The sequence below is a fragment of the Ambystoma mexicanum genome, chromosome 5p, assembly GCF_040938575.1.
Source record: "Ambystoma mexicanum isolate Mex_15411 chromosome 5p, UKY_AmexF1_1, whole genome shotgun sequence".
Taxonomy (NCBI): domain Eukaryota; kingdom Metazoa; phylum Chordata; class Amphibia; order Caudata; family Ambystomatidae; genus Ambystoma; species Ambystoma mexicanum.
Window position 1 is genome coordinate 740,270,299 of NC_090930.1, and position 18,866 is coordinate 740,289,164.

Below are 18,866 nucleotides of genomic sequence, written 5' to 3' on the forward strand. Positions count from 1 at the left end.
TGAGGTCATTCTGAGTCGATGGGCAGATCTGCATCGGAAACATACATAAAAGATTTGAAATTTTCAAACTTAACTCAATGTTAAGAAACATGCTCAATCTGTGACCCAATGGATTCTCTTTTTACTTGAAGATGCAGCAACAACATTAATAATACCATTTTGGGAAAAGCAGCTCTATTGTATCGCCATTCTCTTTCGAAATTGTTAAAGGGTTAATCCTATGAAAAGCGACCACATTCAGAATCAATGATATTAATCAAGCGTCTTAACAGCCTTTACATGTTTGTAAAATGAAGGTATCAGTTTGAGATGAAAAATAGAACGAAGAACACACTTTTCTTAATTCACAAAAGGCCTGAGGTGTATAAATACTGTTTGTACCGACCAAGGGCCCATTCGTGAATGTACTTACTTTAGTTGGATCATACCTTTCTTCAAAGAAGACATCCACAATAAACGATAAGGGAAAGGTTCGACTGATGGTAAACTCTTACAGAGATTTGAATGCAAATTATTGGATTCAACCTCCAGGGTGCTACCATTACACCATGGGTCTTTCACACCACAGAAAGTGGTGGGTTTCATTGTGGCTAAAGAGCGTCATCCATGGAAAATCTTTCTTTTTTCAAATGCACCCAGGGAATAATGCTATGAAAGTGGGCGACACAGCAGCGTCATTGCTATTAAAACAAGACACTGAGAGGAAAACAAACACAGTAATTCCCAAGGTCCCACCGAGATTTGAACTCGGATCGCTGGATTTAGAGTCCAGAGTGCTAACCATTACACCATGGAACCTATATACTTAGTGACATGATGAACGTCATTGCAGCAAAAAAAGAGCCTTTTAGAGAATGTATGCAATATTCTTTTATCTTATGCCTCCAGAGGAAGAATCCTATCCAAATGAGCTGTAAAGCAAAGAGTTTGCTATTGCGCAACAACCAACTAAACAGTTCCACATTTGCATAATATCCGTGGGCTAGGAATATGAGTTTGTTAAAATGATGCATGAGATCTCGATTCTCATTTCTGTTACAACTCTGTGAGGTTGCACCAGCAAGGGGCCCATGGTGTAATGGTTATCAAAGAACATTACTGAAGGGCCCCTTGGCCAGCCAGAAAGCCACAATGGAGAGAACGGGCATGAACTGGTTGTGAATGAGCTTCAAAATGCGTTCACAGGTAATTGAACTGGTGATCTCCTCAGTTTATACACCTGGAACTCCTGTCAATAGCAACAGTCGGCAGCTGGGTTGCCAGACATTTCGTCAAAAAAAATTTGTCGACAGGACAATTGGTCGAAACCATTTGGTCGAAAACCAAATGGTCGAATTGCTTTGTTTTTTATTTTCACATTTTTTTTGGGGGGGGGGGTTTGGGAGGGTCCCCCAAACCCCCTTTTTTTCTAAAAACCCCTTTTTTTCCCTAAACTAAAACCTAAAAAATATATATATAAATAAATAAAAAAAACGACCATTTGGCTTTCGACCAAATTACGTCGACCAAATGTCTTTCGACGAAATGTCTTTCGACGAAATGTCCGGACAGCGGCAGCTGGTCTGTGTCAGTAATGGCAATTTGATTTTGCCATTTTCACAACTCCCTAATAAATGAACAAAATGTTCCATTTGTAGGCACAGTTACATGCTATGGTATGTATACCATGCTTAATAACCACCATAGGAGGCTCAGAGCACCATCCGCATTCTTACGTACAAAACATGTAAGGAAATAATCAGATCTTTTGCTCTGCAGGAGTCAGGCTTCTTTAAAGCCTGACAAAGTGGCAGAGTGCCATTGTAAACTGAGGCATGATGAAACCATGCCCAAGAACCCAGGCAGGTTAAACCCTTCCACTCATGCCCCTAGGCCCCGAATGGCCACGAACGGCCAGGTTCTATAGACAGGGCAGCTGGCATGGATTATGGACACTTTTAACATAGGGTGGTTTTTCAACCTTATCTCCTCTGGGAGCAAAGCGCTGGACAGGGTTTCCTGTACGTTTTTGAGGTTCGCAGGGATCTATGTGTGGATGTTTCTTGGTGTGAAAAGCATGACACCTTTTGGGGTGACACCAGGCTCTTCTGGGAGTTAATTTGCATAATCTCTACTTTCTATTTTATGTGACATGGGCTGCAGTTACATTGTTCTGTTAATAGAGGGCAACACACAGGTCATAGTTCCAAACAGGGGTGCACAGTCTGCTTGCTAGCTTACATTTACAGTTCTATTTGGGATTCACCGCCTTTTCATAAACTGAGTACTCTTCCGGAGTATTTCTAACTTATGTAGGTGTTTTGGGGGTGTTACGTGCCTTTGTATGACTGCTGCAAACCACTTGATATTAGACATTGATTGGAAACGACATAAAAAATCCTGACACATATTGTAAGCGGACATAAAATGACCTATATTAGCTAATATAAGTAAACAGACATCACTCCCCCCTCCCCACAAAAAGGGATGTATGCGTACACAAAAAATAAAAATGAAAAACAAGCAACTACTGCAGTTAAAATCTAAAAATGTAAATTCAGTTACATGATCATGACTCGGAAGGGGAAGTTAAAAAGTAAAAAAACACACGGTAGGAGAGAGGTTAGCTTTACATGCCATGAGGGAGGAAGAGGTCTTCCAAGCACTGTTGTGTATGTTGGTCAATCCCTCTGAAACGCAAAAGGGATGTGCACATAGAAATCAAAGCAGAGTCATCCAGAGAGACTATTTAATTCTTTTTTTTTCAAATTCTCAAAAGGAAGCTGCTATCAAATTGAACTATTCATCACAGCCACTGCTAGGAAATCTATGTGCATAAAATGACAATACACCCAAAGGAAAACAAAATATAGCTATAACATGTCAGATTACTAAATTCAGAGTCCAGCCTACTAACCATTAGACCATGGAACCTAAATACTTCCGCAAATGCTGAACTTCATTATGCCAAAACAGAGGCAGTCAGAAACAATATTTAATATTGCTTAATCATATGCCTCAAGAGGAAGAATTTGATCTACATGCTCTATAAAGCACAGAGATTGCTATAGCACAACGTCAATCGACAACATCGCTGTGTTTGTATGATATCAGTCAATTGGGACTATGAATCTGTAAAAATTGTAAATGTGCTCTATATTACCATTTCTGATTCAACGCTCTCAGGTGCATCTTGTAAGGGTTCCATGGTGTAATGGTTAGCACTTTGGACTTTGAATCCAACGATCCGAGTTCAAGTCTCGGTGGGACGATCCGAGTTCAAGTCTCGGTGGGACCGTTATCTTGCTCTTACACTCCATTTTCTAATTTCTCAAATTACAATTCAACAGAGTTAATATTCAGAAGTTCAGTCGACTCTCTCTGCACGACATTACATTTAAATGCACTTTGGTGCCTGATACCAATACAGTGATGCAACTACATATCGTTAATGTACAATCCCTAAGGTCAATCAGAGTGGGCACCCAGATATCTCTCAGAAACATTTTCCACAGATGAATAATGTCCAACCTTAACTCTATGAAAAGAAAAATGTACACACTATGTGCAGTAGATTCTCTGCTCACTGGAACATGCAGAAACAACATTGATGTGAAAAGATTGGAAAAAGCCCTATTTTATTAACATTAAAAAATGTTATACAATTATTTTGGTGAATCATATTCACTTTCACAATCATTCCTATGTTTCAAGCAATTTGATGGTCTTATTAAATGTGTCAAAAATGTAATTCTTTGAGTTGACAAACTGTATGGAGAGCAAACTTTTTATAACTTACAAGAGTTATGAGTTCTAGAAAGTAGTGCATTTACTGATCAAGTGCCCTTGTTTAAATGTACTTACTTTATTTGGATCACACCTTTCTCGAAAGAAGAAATAAACTCTAAATTATCAGGAAACAATTCAACTGATTTTAGGGGCCTCCTGGGCTTTCAATGCAAATCGCTGAGATCAAAAGCCAGTTTAATAGCCATTATACATTGGAGCTTTGGAGATATGAGAGTGGGCAGTTTCTTTGTGGCAAAAGAGAGTCATCCCCAGAAACTATTAATATTCTTTGGTCAAAGAAGACTGCCATCAAAGTGGGCTGTAAAGCAAAGCTATTGCTGTTATATCTATCTGCAAATGAAAGGCAACTCTAGAAGAGAAGCAGCCCCAAGGTCCCACCGAGACTTGAACTCGGATCGCTGGATTCAGAGTCCAGAGTGCTAACCATTACACCATGGAACCCACATATTCAGTAGCATGATGCACTTCATTCTGGAAAAACAGAGCACATCAGAGAAAATATGTAATATTCCTATATCATTAGACTCCAGAGGAAGAATTTGATCCAAATGAGACATGAAGCCAATACTTTGCGATTGCACAGCATCCAACAGCAACAGTGCTGCTTCGATATAATATCAGTAAACGGTTACTATAGGTCAGTAAAAATCTTGACTGTGCCCTATATTCTCATTGCCCTTATGAAGCTCTGCTCAACAAGGGTTCCATGGTGTAATGGTTAGCACTTTGGACTTTGAATCCAGCGATCCGAGTTCAAGTCTCGGTGGAACCTCTCTCTTGCTCTAACACACTTTGTCTCCTTCTTGTCTTAAATTATAGGCCAAAGATAGTAATATTCATAAGGTTAGTGGTGTAGGGTATTCATTTTCGCTCTCACTCTCTGGCATAACTTTTCATAAAAATCCACTTTTGTGCCTAGCACCTTAACCTTTATGCATTTTTTTTAAATGTATGAACAGTGAGGTCATTCTGAGTCGATGGGCAGATCTGCATCGGAAACATACATAAAAGATTTGAAATTTTCAAACTTAACTCAATGTTAAGAAACATGCTCAATCTGTGACCCAATGGATTCTCTTTTTACTTGAAGATGCAGCAACAACATTAATAATACCATTTTGGGAAAAGCAGCTCTATTGTATCGCCATTCTCTTTCAAAATTGTTAAAGGGTTAATCCTATGAAAAGCGACCACATTCAGAATCAATGATATTAATCAAGCGTCTTAACAGCCTTTACATGTTTGTAAAATGAAGGTATCAGTTTGAGATGAAAAATAGAACGAAGAACACACTTTTCTTAATTCACAAAAGGCCTGAGGTGTATAAATACTGTTTGTACCGACCAAGGGCCCATTCGTGAATGTACTTACTTTAGTTGGATCATACCTTTCTTCAAAGAAGACATCCACAATAAACGATAAGGGAAAGGTTCGACTGATGGTAAACTCTTACAGAGATTTGAATGCAAATTATTGGATTCAACCTCCAGGGTGCTACCATTACACCATGGGTCTTTCACACCACAGAAAGTGGTGGGTTTCATTGTGGCTAAAGAGCGTCATCCATGGAAAATCTTTCTTTTTTCAAATGCACCCAGGGAATAATGCTATGAAAGTGAGCGACACAGCAGCGTCATTGCTATTAAAACAAGACACTGAGAGGAAAACAAACACAGTAATTCCCAAGGTCCCACCGAGATTTGAACTCGGATCGCTGGATTCAGAGTCCAGAGTGCTAACCATTACACCATGGAACCTACATACTTAGTGACATGATGAACGTCATTGCAGCAAAAAAAGAGCCTTTTAGAGAATGTATGCAATATTCTTTTATCTTATGCCTCCAGAGGAAGAATCCTATCCAAATGAGCTGTAAAGCAAAGAGTTTGCTATTGCGCAACAACCAACTAAACAGTTCCACATTTGCATAATATCCGTGGGCTAGGAATATGAGTTTGTTAAAATGATGCATGAGATCTCGATTCTCATTTCTGTTACAACTCTGTCAGGTTGCACCAGCAAGGGGCCCATGGTGTAATGGTTAGCAAAGAACATTACTGAAGGGCCCCTCGGCCAGCCAGAAAGCCAAAATGGAGAGAACGGGCATGAACTGGTTGTGAATGAGCTTCAAAATGCGTTCACAGGTAATTGAACTGGTGATCTCCTCAGTTTATACACCTGGAACTCCTGTCAATAGCAACAGTCGGCAGCTGGGTTGCCAGACATTTCGTCAAAAAAAAATTGTCGACAGGACAATTGGTCGAAACCATTTGGTCGAAAACCAAATGGTCGAATTGCTTTGTTTTTTATTTTCACATTTTTTTTGGGGGGGGTTTGGGGGGGTCCCCCCAACCCCCTTTTTTTCTAAAAACCCCTTTTTTTCCCTAAACTACAACCTAAAAAATATATATATAAATAAATAAAAAAAATGACCATTTGGCTTTCGACCAAATTACGTCGACCAAATGTCTTTCGACGAAATGTCTTTCGACGAAATGTCCGGACAGCGGCAGCTGGTCTGTGTCAGTAATGGCAATTTGATTTTGCCATTTTCACAACTCCCTAATAAATTAACAAAATGTTCCATTTGTAGGCACAGTTACATGCTATGGTATGTATACCATGCTTAATAACCACCATAGGAGGCTCAGAGCACCATCCGCATTCTTACGTACAAAACATGTAAGGAAATAATCAGATCTTTTGCTCTGCAGGAGTCAGGCTTCTTTAAAGCCTGACAAAGTGGCAGAGTGCCATTGTAAACTGAGGCATGATGAAACCATGCCCAAGAACCCAGGCAGGTTAAACCCTTCCACTCATGCCCGTAGGCCCCGAACAGCCAGGTTCTATAGACAGGGCAGCTGGCATGGATTATGGACACTTTTAACATAGGGTGGTTTTTCAACCTTATCTCCTCTGGGAGCAAAGCGCTGGACAGGGTTTCCTGTACGTTTTTGAGGTTCGCAGGGATCTATGTGTGGATGTTTCTTGGTGTGAAAAGCATGACACCTTTTGGGGTGACACCAGGCTCTTCTGGGAGTTAATTTGCATAATCTCTACTTTCTATTTTATGTGACATGGGCTGCAGTTACATTGTTCTGTTAATAGAGGGCAACACACAGGTCATAGTTCCAAACAGGGGTGCACAGTCTGCTTGCTAGCTTACATTTACAGTTCTATTTGGGATTCACCGCCTTTTCATAAACTGAGTACTCTTCCGGAGTATTTCTAACTTATGTAGGTGTTTTGGGGGTGTTACGTGCCTTTGTATGACTGCTGCAAACCACTTGATATTAGACATTGATTGGAAACGACATAAAAAATCCTGACACATATTGTAAGCGGACATAAAATGACCTATATTAGCTAATAAAAGTAAACAAACATCACTCCCCCCTCCCCACAAAAAGGGATGTATGCGTACACAAAAAATAAAAATGAAAAACAAGCAACTACTGCAGTTAAAATCTAAAAATGTAAATTCAGTTACATGATCATGACTCGGAAGGGGAAGTTAAAAAGTAAAAAAACACACGGTAGGAGAGAGGTTAGCTTTACATGCCATGAGGGAGGAAGAGGTCTTCCAAGCACTGTTGTGTATGTTGGTCAATCCCTCTGAAACGCAAAAGGGATGTGCACATAGAAATCAAAGCAGAGTCATCCAGAGAGACTATTTAATTCTTTTTTTTTCAAATTCTCAAAAGGAAGCTGCTATCAAATTGAACTATTCATCACAGCCACTGCTAGGAAATCTATGTGCATAAAATGACAATACACCCAAAGGAAAACAAAATATAGCTATAACATGTCAGATTACTAAATTCAGAGTCCAGCCTACTAACCATTAGACCATGGAACCTAAATACTTCCGCAAATGCTGAACTTCATTATGCCAAAACAGAGGCAGTCAGAAACAATATTTAATATTGCTTAATCATATGCCTCAAGAGGAAGAATTTGATCTACATGCTCTATAAAGCACAGAGATTGCTATAGCACAACGTCAATCGACAACATCGCTGTGTTTGTATGATATCAGTCAATTGGGACTATGAATCTGTAAAAATTGTAAATGTGCTCTATATTACCATTTCTGATTCAACGCTCTCAGGTGCATCTTGCAACGGTTCCATGGTGTAATGGTTAGCACTTTGGACTTTGAATCCAACGATCCGAGTTCAAGTCTCGGTGGGACCGTTATCTTGCTCTTACACTCCATTTTCTAATTTCTCAAATTACAATTCAACAGAGTTAATATTCAGAAGTTCAGTCGACTCTCTCTGCACGACATTACATTTAAATGCACTTTGGTGCCTGATACCAATACAGTGATGCAACTACATATCGTTAATGTACAATCCCTAAGGTCAATCAGAGTGGGCACCCAGATATCTCTCAGAAACATTTTCCACAGATGAATAATATCCAACCTTAACTCTATGAAAAGAAAAATGTACACACTATGTGCAGTAGATTCTCTGCTCACTGGAACATGCAGAAACAACATTGATGTGAAAAGATTGGAAAAAGCCCTATTTTATTAACATTAAAAAATGTTATACAATTATTTTGGTGAATCATATTCACTTTCACAATCATTCCTATGTTTCAAGCAATTTGATGGTCTTATTAAATGTGTAAAAAATGTAATTCTTTGAGTTGACAAACTGTATGGAGAGCAAACTTTTTATAACTTACAAGAGTTATGAGTTCTAGAAAGTAGTGCATTTACTGATCAAGTGCCCTTGTTTAAATGTACTTACTTTATTTGGATCACACCTTTCTCGAAAGAAGAAATAAACTCTAAATTATCAGGAAACAATTCAACTGATTTTAGGGGCCTCCTGGGCTTTCAATGCAAATCGCTGAGATCAAAAGCCAGTTTAATAGCCATTATACCTTGGAGCTTTGGAGATATGAGAGTGGGCAGTTTCTTTGTGGCAAAAGAGAGTCATCCCCAGAAACTATTAATATTCTTTGGTCAAAGAAGACTGCCATCAAAGTGGGCTGTAAAACAAAGCTATTGCTGTTATATCTATCTGCAAATGAAAGGCAACTCTAAAAGAGAAGCAGCCCCAAGGTTCCACCGAGACTTGAACTCGGATCGCTGGATTCAGAGTCCAGAGTGCTAACCATTACACCATGGAACCCACATATTCAGTAGCATGATGCACTTCATTCTGGAAAAACAGAGCACATCAGAGAAAATATGTAATATTCCTATATCATTAGACTCCAGAGGAAGAATTTGATCCAAATGAGACATGAAGCCAATACTTTGCGATTGCACAGCATCCAACAGCAACAGTGCTGCTTCGATATAATATCAGTAAACGGTTACTATAGGTCAGTAAAAATCTTGACTGTGCCCTATATTCTCATTGCCCTTATGAAGCTCTGCTCAACAAGGGTTCCATGGTGTAATGGTTAGCACTTTGGACTTTGAATCTAGCGATCCGAGTTCAAGTCTCGGTGGAACCTCTCTCTTGCTCTAACACACTTTGTCTCCTTGTTGTCTTAAATTATAGGCCAAAGATAGTAATATTCATAAGGTTAGTGGTGTAGGGTATTCATTTTCGCTCTCACTCTCTGGCATAACTTTTCATAAAAATCCACTTTTGTGCCTAGCACCTTAACCTTTATGCATTTTTTTTAAATGTATGAACAGTGAGGTCATTCTGAGTCGATGGGCAGATCTGCATCGGAAACATACATAAAAGATTTGAAATTTTCAAACTTAACTCATTGTTAAGAAACATGCTCAATCTGTGACCCAATGGATTCTCTTTTTACTTGAAGATGCAGCAACAACATTAATAATACCATTTTGGGAAAAGCAGCTCTATTGTATCGCCATTCTCTTTCAAAATTGTTAAAGGGTTAATCCTATGAAAAGCGACCACATTCAGAATCAATGATATTAATCAAGCGTCTTAACAGCCTTTACATGTTTGTAAAATGAAGGTATCAGTTTGAGATGAAAAATAGAACGAAGAACACACTTTTCTTAATTCACAAAAGGCCTGAGGTGTATAAATACTGTTTGTACCGACCAAGGGCCCATTCGTGAATGTACTTACTTTAGTTGGATCATACCTTTCTTCAAAGAAGACATCCACAATAAACGATAAGGGAAAGGTTCGACTGATGGTAAACTCTTACAGAGATTTGAATGCAAATTATTGGATTCAACCTCCAGGGTGCTACCATTACACCATGGGTCTTTCACACCACAGAAAGTGGTGGGTTTCATTGTGGCTAAAGAGCGTCATCCATGGAAAATCTTTCTTTTTTCAAATGCACCCAGGGAATAATGCTATGAAAGTGGGCGACACAGCAGCGTCATTGCTATTAAAACAAGACACTGAGAGGAAAACAAACACAGTAATTCCCAAGGTCCCACCGAGATTTGAACTCGGATCGCTGGATTCAGAGTCCAGAGTGCTAACCATTACACCATGGAACCTACATACTTAGTGACATGATGAACGTCATTGCAGCAAAAAAATAGCCTTTTAGAGAATGTATGCAATATTCTTTTATCTTATGCCTCCAGAGGAAGAATCCTATCCAAATGAGCTGTAAAGCAAAGAGTTTGCTATTGCGCAACAACCAACTAAACAGTTCCACATTTGCATAATATCCGTGGGCTAGGAATATGAGTTTGTTAAAATGATGCATGAGATCTCGATTCTCATTTCTGTTACAACTCTGTCAGGTTGCACCAGCAAGGGGCCCATGGTGTAATGGTTAGCAAAGAACATTACTGAAGGGCCCCTCGGCCAGCCAGAAAGCCAAAATGGAGAGAACGGGCATGAACTGGTAGTGAATGAGCTTCAAAATACGTTCACAGGTAATTGAACTGGTGATCTCCTCAGTTTATACACCTGGAACTCCTGTCAATAGCAACAGTCGGCAGCTGGGTTGCCAGACATTTCGTCAAAAAAATTTGTCGACAGGACAATTGGTCGAAACCATTTGGTCGAAAACCAAATGGTCGAATTGCTTTGTTTTTTATTTTCACATTTTTTTTTGGGGGGGGGTTTGGGGGGGTCCCCCCAACCCCCTTTTTTTCCAAAAACCCCTTTTTTTCCCTAAACTACAACCTAAAAAATATATATATAAATAAATAAAAAAACCGACCATTTGGCTTTCGACCAAATTACGTCGACCAAATGTCTTTCGACGAAATGTCTTTCGACGAAATGTCCGGACAGCGGCAGCTGGTCTGTGTCAGTAATGGCAATTTGATTTTGCCATTTTCACAACTCCCTAATAAATGAACAAAATGTTCCATTTGTAGGCACAGTTACATGCTATGGTATGTATACCATGCTTAATAACCACCATAGGAGGCTCAGAGCACCATCCGCATTCTTACGTACAAAACATGTAAGGAAATAATCAGATCTTTTGCTCTGCAGGAGTCAGGCTTCTTTAAAGCCTGACAAAGTGGCAGAGTGCCATTGTAAACTGAGGCATGATGAAACCATGCCCAAGAACCCAGGCAGGTTAAACCCTTCCACTCATGCCCCTAGGCCCCGGACGGCCACGAACGGCCAGGTTCTATAGACAGGGCAGCTGGCATGGATTATGGACACTTTTAACATAGGGTGGTTTTTCAACCTTATCTCCTCTGGGAGCAAAGCGCTGGACAGGGTTTCCTGTACGTTTTTGAGGTTCGCAGGGATCTATGTGTGGATGTTTCTTGGTGTGAAAAGCATGACACCTTTTGGGGTGACACCAGGCTCTTCTGGGAGTTAATTTACATAATCTCTACTTTCTATTTTATGTGACATGGGCTGCAGTTACATTGTTCTGTTAATAGAGGGCAACACACAGGTCATAGTTCCAAACAGGGGTGCACAGTCTGCTTGCTAGCTTACATTTACAGTTCTATTTGGGATTCACCGCCTTTTCATAAACTGAGTACTCTTCCGGAGTATTTCTAACTTATGTAGGTGTTTTGGGGGTGTTACGTGCCTTTGTATGACTGCTGCAAACCACTTGATATTAGACATTGATTGGAAACGACATAAAAAATCCTGACACATATTGTAAGCGGACATAAAATGACCTATATTAGCTAATATAAGTAAACAGACATCACTCCCCCCTCCCCACAAAAAGGGATGTATGCGTACACAAAAAATAAAAATGAAAAACAAGCAACTACTGCAGTTAAAATCTAAAAATGTAAATTCAGTTACATGATCATGACTCGGAAGGGGAAGTTAAAAAGTAAAAAAACACACGGTAGGAGAGAGGTTAGCTTTACATGCCATGAGGGAGGAAGAGGTCTTCCAAGCACTGATTGTGTATGTTGGTCAATCCCTCTGAAACGCAAAAGGGATGTGCACATAGAAATCAAAGCAGAGTCATCCAGAGAGACTATTTAATTCTTTTTTTTTCAAATTCTCAAAAGGAAGCTGCTATCAAATTGAACTATTCATCACAGCCACTGCTAGGAAATCTATGTGCATAAAATGACAATACACCCAAAGGAAAACAAAATATAGCTATAACATGTCAGATTACTAAATTCAGAGTCCAGCCTACTAACCATTAGACCATGGAACCTAAATACTTCCGCAAATGCTGAACTTCATTATGCCAAAACAGAGGCAGTCAGAAACAATATTTAATATGGCTTAATCATATGCCTCAAGAGGAAGAATTTGATCTACATGCTCTATAAAGCACAGAGATTGCTATAGCACAACGTCAATCGACAACATCGCTGTGTTTGTATGATATCAGTCAATTGGGACTATGAATCTGTAAAAATTGTAAATGTGCTCTATATTACCATTTCTGATTCAACGCTCTCAGGTGCATCTTGCAAGGGTTCCATGGTGTAATGGTTAGCACTTTGGACTTTGAATCCAACGATCCGAGTTCAAGTCTCGGTGGGACCGTTATCTTGCTCTTACACTCCATTTTCTAATTTCTCAAATTACAATTCAACAGAGTTAATATTCAGAAGTTCAGTCGACTCTCTCTGCACGACATTACATTTAAATGCACTTTGGTGCCTGATACCAATACAGTGATGCAACTACATATCGTTAATGTACAATCCCTAAGGTCAATCAGAGTGGGCACCCAGATATCTCTCAGAAACATTTTCCACAGATGAATAATGTCCAACCTTAACTCTATGAAAAGAAAAATGTACACACTATGTGCAGTAGATTCTCTGCTCACTGGAACATGCAGCAACAACATTGATGTGAAAAGATTGGAAAAAGCCCTATTTTATTAACATTAAAAAATGTTATACAATTATTTTGGTGAATCATATTCACTTTCACAATCATTCCTATGTTTCAAGCAATTTGATGGTCTTATTAAATGTGTAAAAAATGTAATTCTTTGAGTTGACAAACTGTATGGAGAGCAAACTTTTTATAACTTACAAGAGTTATGAGTTCTAGAAAGTAGTGCATTTACTGATCAAGTGCCCTTGTTTAAATGTACTTACTTTATTTGGATCACACCTTTCTCGAAAGAAGAAATAAACTCTAAATTATCAGGAAACAATTCAACTGATTTTAGGGGCCTCCTGGGCTTTCAATGCAAATCGCTGAGATCAAAAGCCAGTTTAATAGCCATTATACCTTGGAGCTTTGGAGATATGAGAGTGGGCAGTTTCTTTGTGGCAAAAGAGAGTCATCCCCAGAAACTATTAATATTCTTTGGTCAAAGAAGACTGCCATCAAAGTGGGCTGTAAAGCAAAGCTATTGCTGTTATATCTATCTGCAAATGAAAGGCAACTCTAAAAGAGAAGCAGCCCCAGGGTTCCACCGAGACTTGAACTCGGATCGCTGGATTCAGAGTCCAGAGTGCTAACCATTACACCATGGAACCCACATATTCAGTAGCATGATGCACTTCATTCTGGAAAAACAGAGCACATCAGAGAAAATATGTAATATTCCTATATCATTAGACTCCAGAGGAAGAATTTGATCCAAATGAGACATGAAGCCAATACTTTGCGATTGCACAGCATCCAACAGCAACAGTGCTGCTTCGATATAATATCAGTAAACGGTTACTATAGGTCAGTAAAAATCTTGACTGTGCCCTATATTCTCATTGCCCTTTTGAAGCTCTGCTCAACAAGGGTTCCATGGTGTAATGGTTAGCACTTTGGACTTTGAATCTAGCGATCCGAGTTCAAGTCTCGGTGGAACCTCTCTCTTGCTCTAACACACTTTGTCTCCTTGTTGTCTTAAATTATAGGCCAAAGATAGTAATATTCATAAGGTTAGTGGTGTAGGGTATTCATTTTCGCTCTCACTCTCTGGCATAACTTTTCATAAAAATCCACTTTTGTGCCTAGCACCTTAACCTTTATGCATTTTTTTTAAATGTATGAACAGTGAGGTCATTCTGAGTCGATGGGCAGATCTGCATCGGAAACATACATAAAAGATTTGAAATTTTCAAACTTAACTCAATGTTAAGAAACATGCTCAATCTGTGACCCAATGGATTCTCTTTTTACTTGAAGATGCAGCAACAACATTAATAATACCATTTTGGGAAAAGCAGCTCTATTGTATCGCCATTCTCTTTCAAAATTGTTAAAGGGTTAATCCTATGAAAAGCGACCACATTCAGAATCAATGATATTAATCAAGCGTCTTAACAGCCTTTACATGTTTGTAAAATGAAGGTATCAGTTTGAGATGAAAAATAGAACGAAGAACACACTTTTCTTAATTCACAAAAGGCCTGAGGTGTATAAATACTGTTTGTACCGACCAAGGGCCCATTCGTGAATGTACTTACTTTAGTTGGATCATACCTTTCTTCAAAGAAGACATCCACAATAAACGATAAGGGAAAGGTTCGACTGATGGTAAACTCTTACAGAGATTTGAATGCAAATTATTGGATTCAACCTCCAGGGTGCTACCATTACACCATGGGTCTTTCACACCACAGAAAGTGGTGGGTTTCATTGTGGCTAAAGAGCGTCATCCATGGAAAATCTTTCTTTTTTCAAATGCACCCAGGGAATAATGCTATGAAAGTGGGCGACACAGCAGCGTCATTGCTATTAAAACAAGACACTGAGAGGAAAACAAACACAGTAATTCCCAAGGTCCCACCGAGATTTGAACTCGGATCGCTGGATTCAGAGTCCAGAGTGCTAACCATTACACCATGGAACCTACATACTTAGTGACATGATGAACGTCATTGCAGCAAAAAAATAGCCTTTTAGAGAATGTATGCAATATTCTTTTATCTTATGCCTCCAGAGGAAGAATCCTATCCAAATGAGCTGTAAAGCAAAGAGTTTGCTATTGCGCAACAACCAACTAAACAGTTCCAAATTTGCATAATATCCGTGGGCTAGGAATATGAGTTTGTTAAAATGATGCATGAGATCTCGATTCTCATTTCTGTTACAACTCTGTCAGGTTGCACCAGCAAGGGGCCCATGGTGTAATGGTTAGCAAAGAACATTACTGAAGGGCCCCTCGGCCAGCCAGAAAGCCAAAATGGAGAGAACGGGCATGAACTGGTAGTGAATGAGCTTCAAAATGCGTTCACAGGTAATTGAACTGGTGATCTCCTCAGTTTATACACCTGGAACTCCTGTCAATAGCAACAGTCGGCAGCTGGGTTGCCAGACATTTCGTCAAAAAAAATTTGTCGACAGGACAATTGGTCGAAACCATTTGGTCGAAAACCAAATGGTCGAATTGCTTTGTTTTTTATTTTCACATTTTTTTTTGGGGGGGGGTTTGGGGGGGTCCCCCCAACCCCCTTTTTTTCTAAAAACCCCTTTTTTTCCCTAAACTACAACCTAAAAAATATATATATAAATAAATAAAAAAAACGACCATTTGGCTTTCGACCAAATTACGTCGACCAAATGTCTTTCGACCAAATGTCTTTCGACGAAATGTCCGGACAGCGGCAGCTGGTCTGTGTCAGTAATGGCAATTTGATTTTGCCATTTTCACAACTCCCTAATAAATGAACAAAATGTTCCATTTGTAGGCACAGTTACATGCTATGGTATGTATACCATGCTTAATAACCACCATAGGAGGCTCAGAGCACCATCCGCATTCTTACGTACAAAACATGTAAGGAAATAATCAGATCTTTTGCTCTGCAGGAGTCAGGCTTCTTTAAAGCCTGACAAAGTGGCAGAGTGCCATTGTAAACTGAGGCATGATGAAACCATGCCCAAGAACCCAGGCAGGTTAAACCCTTCCACTCATGCCCCTAGGCCCCGGACGGCCACGAACGGCCAGGTTCTATAGACAGGGCAGCTGGCATGGATTATGGACACTTTTAACATAGGGTGGTTTTTCAACCTTATCTCCTCTGGGAGCAAAGCGCTGGACAGGGTTTCCTGTACGTTTTTGAGGTTCGCAGGGATCTATGTGTGGATGTTTCTTGGTGTGAAAAGCATGACACCTTTTGGGGTGACACCAGGCTCTTCTGGGAGTTAATTTGCATAATCTCTACTTTCTATTTTATGTGACATGGGCTGCAGTTACATTGTTCTGTTAATAGAGGGCAACACACAGGTCATAGTTCCAAACAGGGGTGCACAGTCTGCTTGCTAGCTTACATTTACAGTTCTATTTGGGATTCACCGCCTTTTCATAAACTGAGTACTCTTCCGGAGTATTTCTAACTTATGTAGGTGTTTTGGGGGTGTTACGTGCCTTTGTATGACTGCTGCAAACCACTTGATATTAGACATTGATTGGAAACGACATAAAAAATCCTGACACATATTGTAAGCGGACATAAAATGACCTATATTAGCTAATATAAGTAAACAGACATCACTCCCCCCTCCCCACAAAAAAGGATGTATGCGTACACAAAAAATAAAAATGAAAAACAAGCAACTACTGCAGTTAAAATCTAAAAATGTAAATTCAGTTACATGATCATGACTCGGAAGGGGAAGTTAAAAAGTAAAAAAACACACGGTAGGAGAGAGGTTAGCTTTACATGCCATGAGGGAGGAAGAGGTCTTCCAAGCACTGTTGTGTATGTTGGTCAATCCCTCTGAAACGCAAAAGGGATGTGCACATAGAAATCAAAGCAGAGTCATCCAGAGAGACTATTTAATTCTTTTTTTTTCAAATTCTCAAAAGGAAGCTGCTATCAAATTGAACTATTCATCACAGCCACTGCTAGGAAATCTATGTGCATAAAATGACAATACACCCAAAGGAAAACAAAATATAGCTATAACATGTCAGATTACTAAATTCAGAGTCCAGCCTACTAACCATTAGACCATGGAACCTAAATACTTCCGCAAATGCTGAACTTCATTATGCCAAAACAGAGGCAGTCAGAAACAATATTTAATATTGCTTAATCATATGCCTCAAGAGGAAGAATTTGATCTACATGCTCTATAAAGCACAGAGATTGCTATAGCACAACGTCAATCGACAACATCGCTGTGTTTGTATGATATCAGTCAATTGGGACTATGAATCTGTAAAAATTGTAAATGTGCTCTATATTGCCATTTCTGATTCAAGGCTCTCAGGTGCATCTTGCAAGGGTTCCATGGTGTAATGGTTAGCACTTTGGACTTTGAATCCAACGATCCGAGTTCAAGTCTCGGTGGGACCGTTATCTTGCTCTTACACTCCATTTTCTAATTTCTCAAATTACAATTCAACAGAGTTAATATTCAGAAGTTCAGTCGACTCTCTCTGCACGACATTACATTTAAATGCACTTTGGTGCCTGATACCAATACAGTGATGCAACTACATATCGTTAATGTACAATCCCTAAGGTCAATCAGAGTGGGCACCCAGATATCTCTCAGAAACATTTTCCACAGATGAATAATGTCCAACCTTAACTCTATGAAAAGAAAAATGTACACACTATGTGCAGTAGATTCTCTGCTCACTGGAACATGCAGAAACAACATTGATGTGAAAAGATTGGAAAAAGCCCTATTTTATTAACATTAAAAAATGTTATACAATTATTTTGGTGAATCATATTCACTTTCACAATCATTCCTATGTTTCAAGCAATTTGATGGTCTTATTAAATGTGTAAAAAATGTAATTCTTTGAGTTGACAAACTGTATGGAGAGCAAACTTTTTATAACTTACAAGAGTTATGAGTTCTAGAAAGTAGTGCATTTACTGATCAAGTGCCCTTGTTTAAATGTACTTACTTTATTTGGATCACACCTTTCTCGAAAGAAGAAATAAACTCTAAATTATCAGGAAACAATTCAACTGATTTTAGGGGCCTTCTGGGCTTTCAATGCAAATCGCTGAGATCAAAAGCCAGTTTAATAGCCATTATACCTTGGAGCTTTGGAGATATGAGAGTGGGCAGTTTCTTTGTGGCAAAAGAGAGTCATCCCCAGAAACTATTAATATTCTTTGGTCAAAGAAGACTGCCATCAAAGTGGGCTGTAAAGCAAAGCTATTGCTGTTATATCTATCTGCAAATGAAAGGCAACTCTAAAAGAGAAGCAGCCCCAAGGTCCCACCGAGACTTGATCTCGGATCGCTGGATTCAGAGTCCAGAGTGCTAACCATTACACCATGGAACCCACATATTCAGTAGCATGATGCACTTCATTCTGGAAAAACAGAGCACATCAGCGAAAATATGTAATATTCCTATATCATTAGACTCCAGAGGAAGAATTTGATCCAAATGAGACATGAAGCCAATACTTTGCGATTGCACAGCATCCAACAGCAACAGTGCTGCTTCGATATAATATCAGTAAACGGTTACTATAGGTCAGTAAAAATCTTGACTGTGCCCTATATTCTCATTGCCCTTATGAAGCTCTGCTCAACAAGGGTTCCATGGTGTAATGGTTAGCACTTTGGACTTTGAATCCAGCGATCCGAGTTCAAATCTCGGTGGAACCTCTCTCTTGCTCTAACACACTTTGTCTCCTTGTTGTCTTAAATTATAGGCCAAAGATAGTAATATTCATAAGGTTAGTGGTGTAGGGTATTCATTTTCGCTCTCACTCTCTGGCATAACTTTTCATAAAAATCCACTTTTGTGCCTAGCACCTTA

At 39.3% G+C, this 18,866-nt stretch overlaps 15 non-coding genes across 15 annotated transcripts; 8 read left to right on the plus strand and 7 right to left on the minus strand.

The window, feature by feature from the left end:
• Positions 1-3,179: 3,179 nt before the first annotated feature.
• On the plus strand, positions 3,180-3,251 carry TRNAQ-UUG (transfer RNA glutamine (anticodon UUG)). The gene has a single exon. It is a non-coding gene; the product is annotated as a tRNA-Gln (tRNA).
• A 907-nt stretch (positions 3,252-4,158) lies between these two features.
• On the minus strand, positions 4,159-4,230 carry TRNAQ-CUG (transfer RNA glutamine (anticodon CUG)). Its single transcript has one exon. It is a non-coding gene; the product is annotated as a tRNA-Gln (tRNA).
• A 259-nt stretch (positions 4,231-4,489) lies between these two features.
• On the plus strand, positions 4,490-4,561 carry TRNAQ-UUG (transfer RNA glutamine (anticodon UUG)). Its single transcript has one exon. It is a non-coding gene; the product is annotated as a tRNA-Gln (tRNA).
• A 913-nt stretch (positions 4,562-5,474) lies between these two features.
• Positions 5,475-5,546, minus strand: TRNAQ-CUG (transfer RNA glutamine (anticodon CUG)). The gene has a single exon. It is a non-coding gene; the product is annotated as a tRNA-Gln (tRNA).
• A 2,368-nt stretch (positions 5,547-7,914) lies between these two features.
• Positions 7,915-7,986, plus strand: TRNAQ-UUG (transfer RNA glutamine (anticodon UUG)). The gene has a single exon. It is a non-coding gene; the product is annotated as a tRNA-Gln (tRNA).
• An 881-nt stretch (positions 7,987-8,867) lies between these two features.
• On the minus strand, positions 8,868-8,939 carry TRNAQ-CUG (transfer RNA glutamine (anticodon CUG)). Its single transcript has one exon. It is a non-coding gene; the product is annotated as a tRNA-Gln (tRNA).
• A 259-nt stretch (positions 8,940-9,198) lies between these two features.
• TRNAQ-UUG (transfer RNA glutamine (anticodon UUG)) lies at positions 9,199-9,270 on the plus strand. The gene has a single exon. It is a non-coding gene; the product is annotated as a tRNA-Gln (tRNA).
• Positions 9,271-10,183: 913 nt separating this feature from the next.
• TRNAQ-CUG (transfer RNA glutamine (anticodon CUG)) lies at positions 10,184-10,255 on the minus strand. The gene has a single exon. It is a non-coding gene; the product is annotated as a tRNA-Gln (tRNA).
• Positions 10,256-12,635: 2,380 nt separating this feature from the next.
• TRNAQ-UUG (transfer RNA glutamine (anticodon UUG)) lies at positions 12,636-12,707 on the plus strand. Its single transcript has one exon. It is a non-coding gene; the product is annotated as a tRNA-Gln (tRNA).
• Positions 12,708-13,588: 881 nt separating this feature from the next.
• TRNAQ-CUG (transfer RNA glutamine (anticodon CUG)) lies at positions 13,589-13,660 on the minus strand. Its single transcript has one exon. It is a non-coding gene; the product is annotated as a tRNA-Gln (tRNA).
• A 259-nt stretch (positions 13,661-13,919) lies between these two features.
• On the plus strand, positions 13,920-13,991 carry TRNAQ-UUG (transfer RNA glutamine (anticodon UUG)). Its single transcript has one exon. It is a non-coding gene; the product is annotated as a tRNA-Gln (tRNA).
• A 913-nt stretch (positions 13,992-14,904) lies between these two features.
• Positions 14,905-14,976, minus strand: TRNAQ-CUG (transfer RNA glutamine (anticodon CUG)). The gene has a single exon. It is a non-coding gene; the product is annotated as a tRNA-Gln (tRNA).
• Positions 14,977-17,356: 2,380 nt separating this feature from the next.
• On the plus strand, positions 17,357-17,428 carry TRNAQ-UUG (transfer RNA glutamine (anticodon UUG)). The gene has a single exon. It is a non-coding gene; the product is annotated as a tRNA-Gln (tRNA).
• Positions 17,429-18,309: 881 nt separating this feature from the next.
• Positions 18,310-18,381, minus strand: TRNAQ-CUG (transfer RNA glutamine (anticodon CUG)). Its single transcript has one exon. It is a non-coding gene; the product is annotated as a tRNA-Gln (tRNA).
• A 259-nt stretch (positions 18,382-18,640) lies between these two features.
• Positions 18,641-18,712, plus strand: TRNAQ-UUG (transfer RNA glutamine (anticodon UUG)). The gene has a single exon. It is a non-coding gene; the product is annotated as a tRNA-Gln (tRNA).
• The last annotated feature ends 154 nt before the right edge of the window (positions 18,713-18,866 follow it).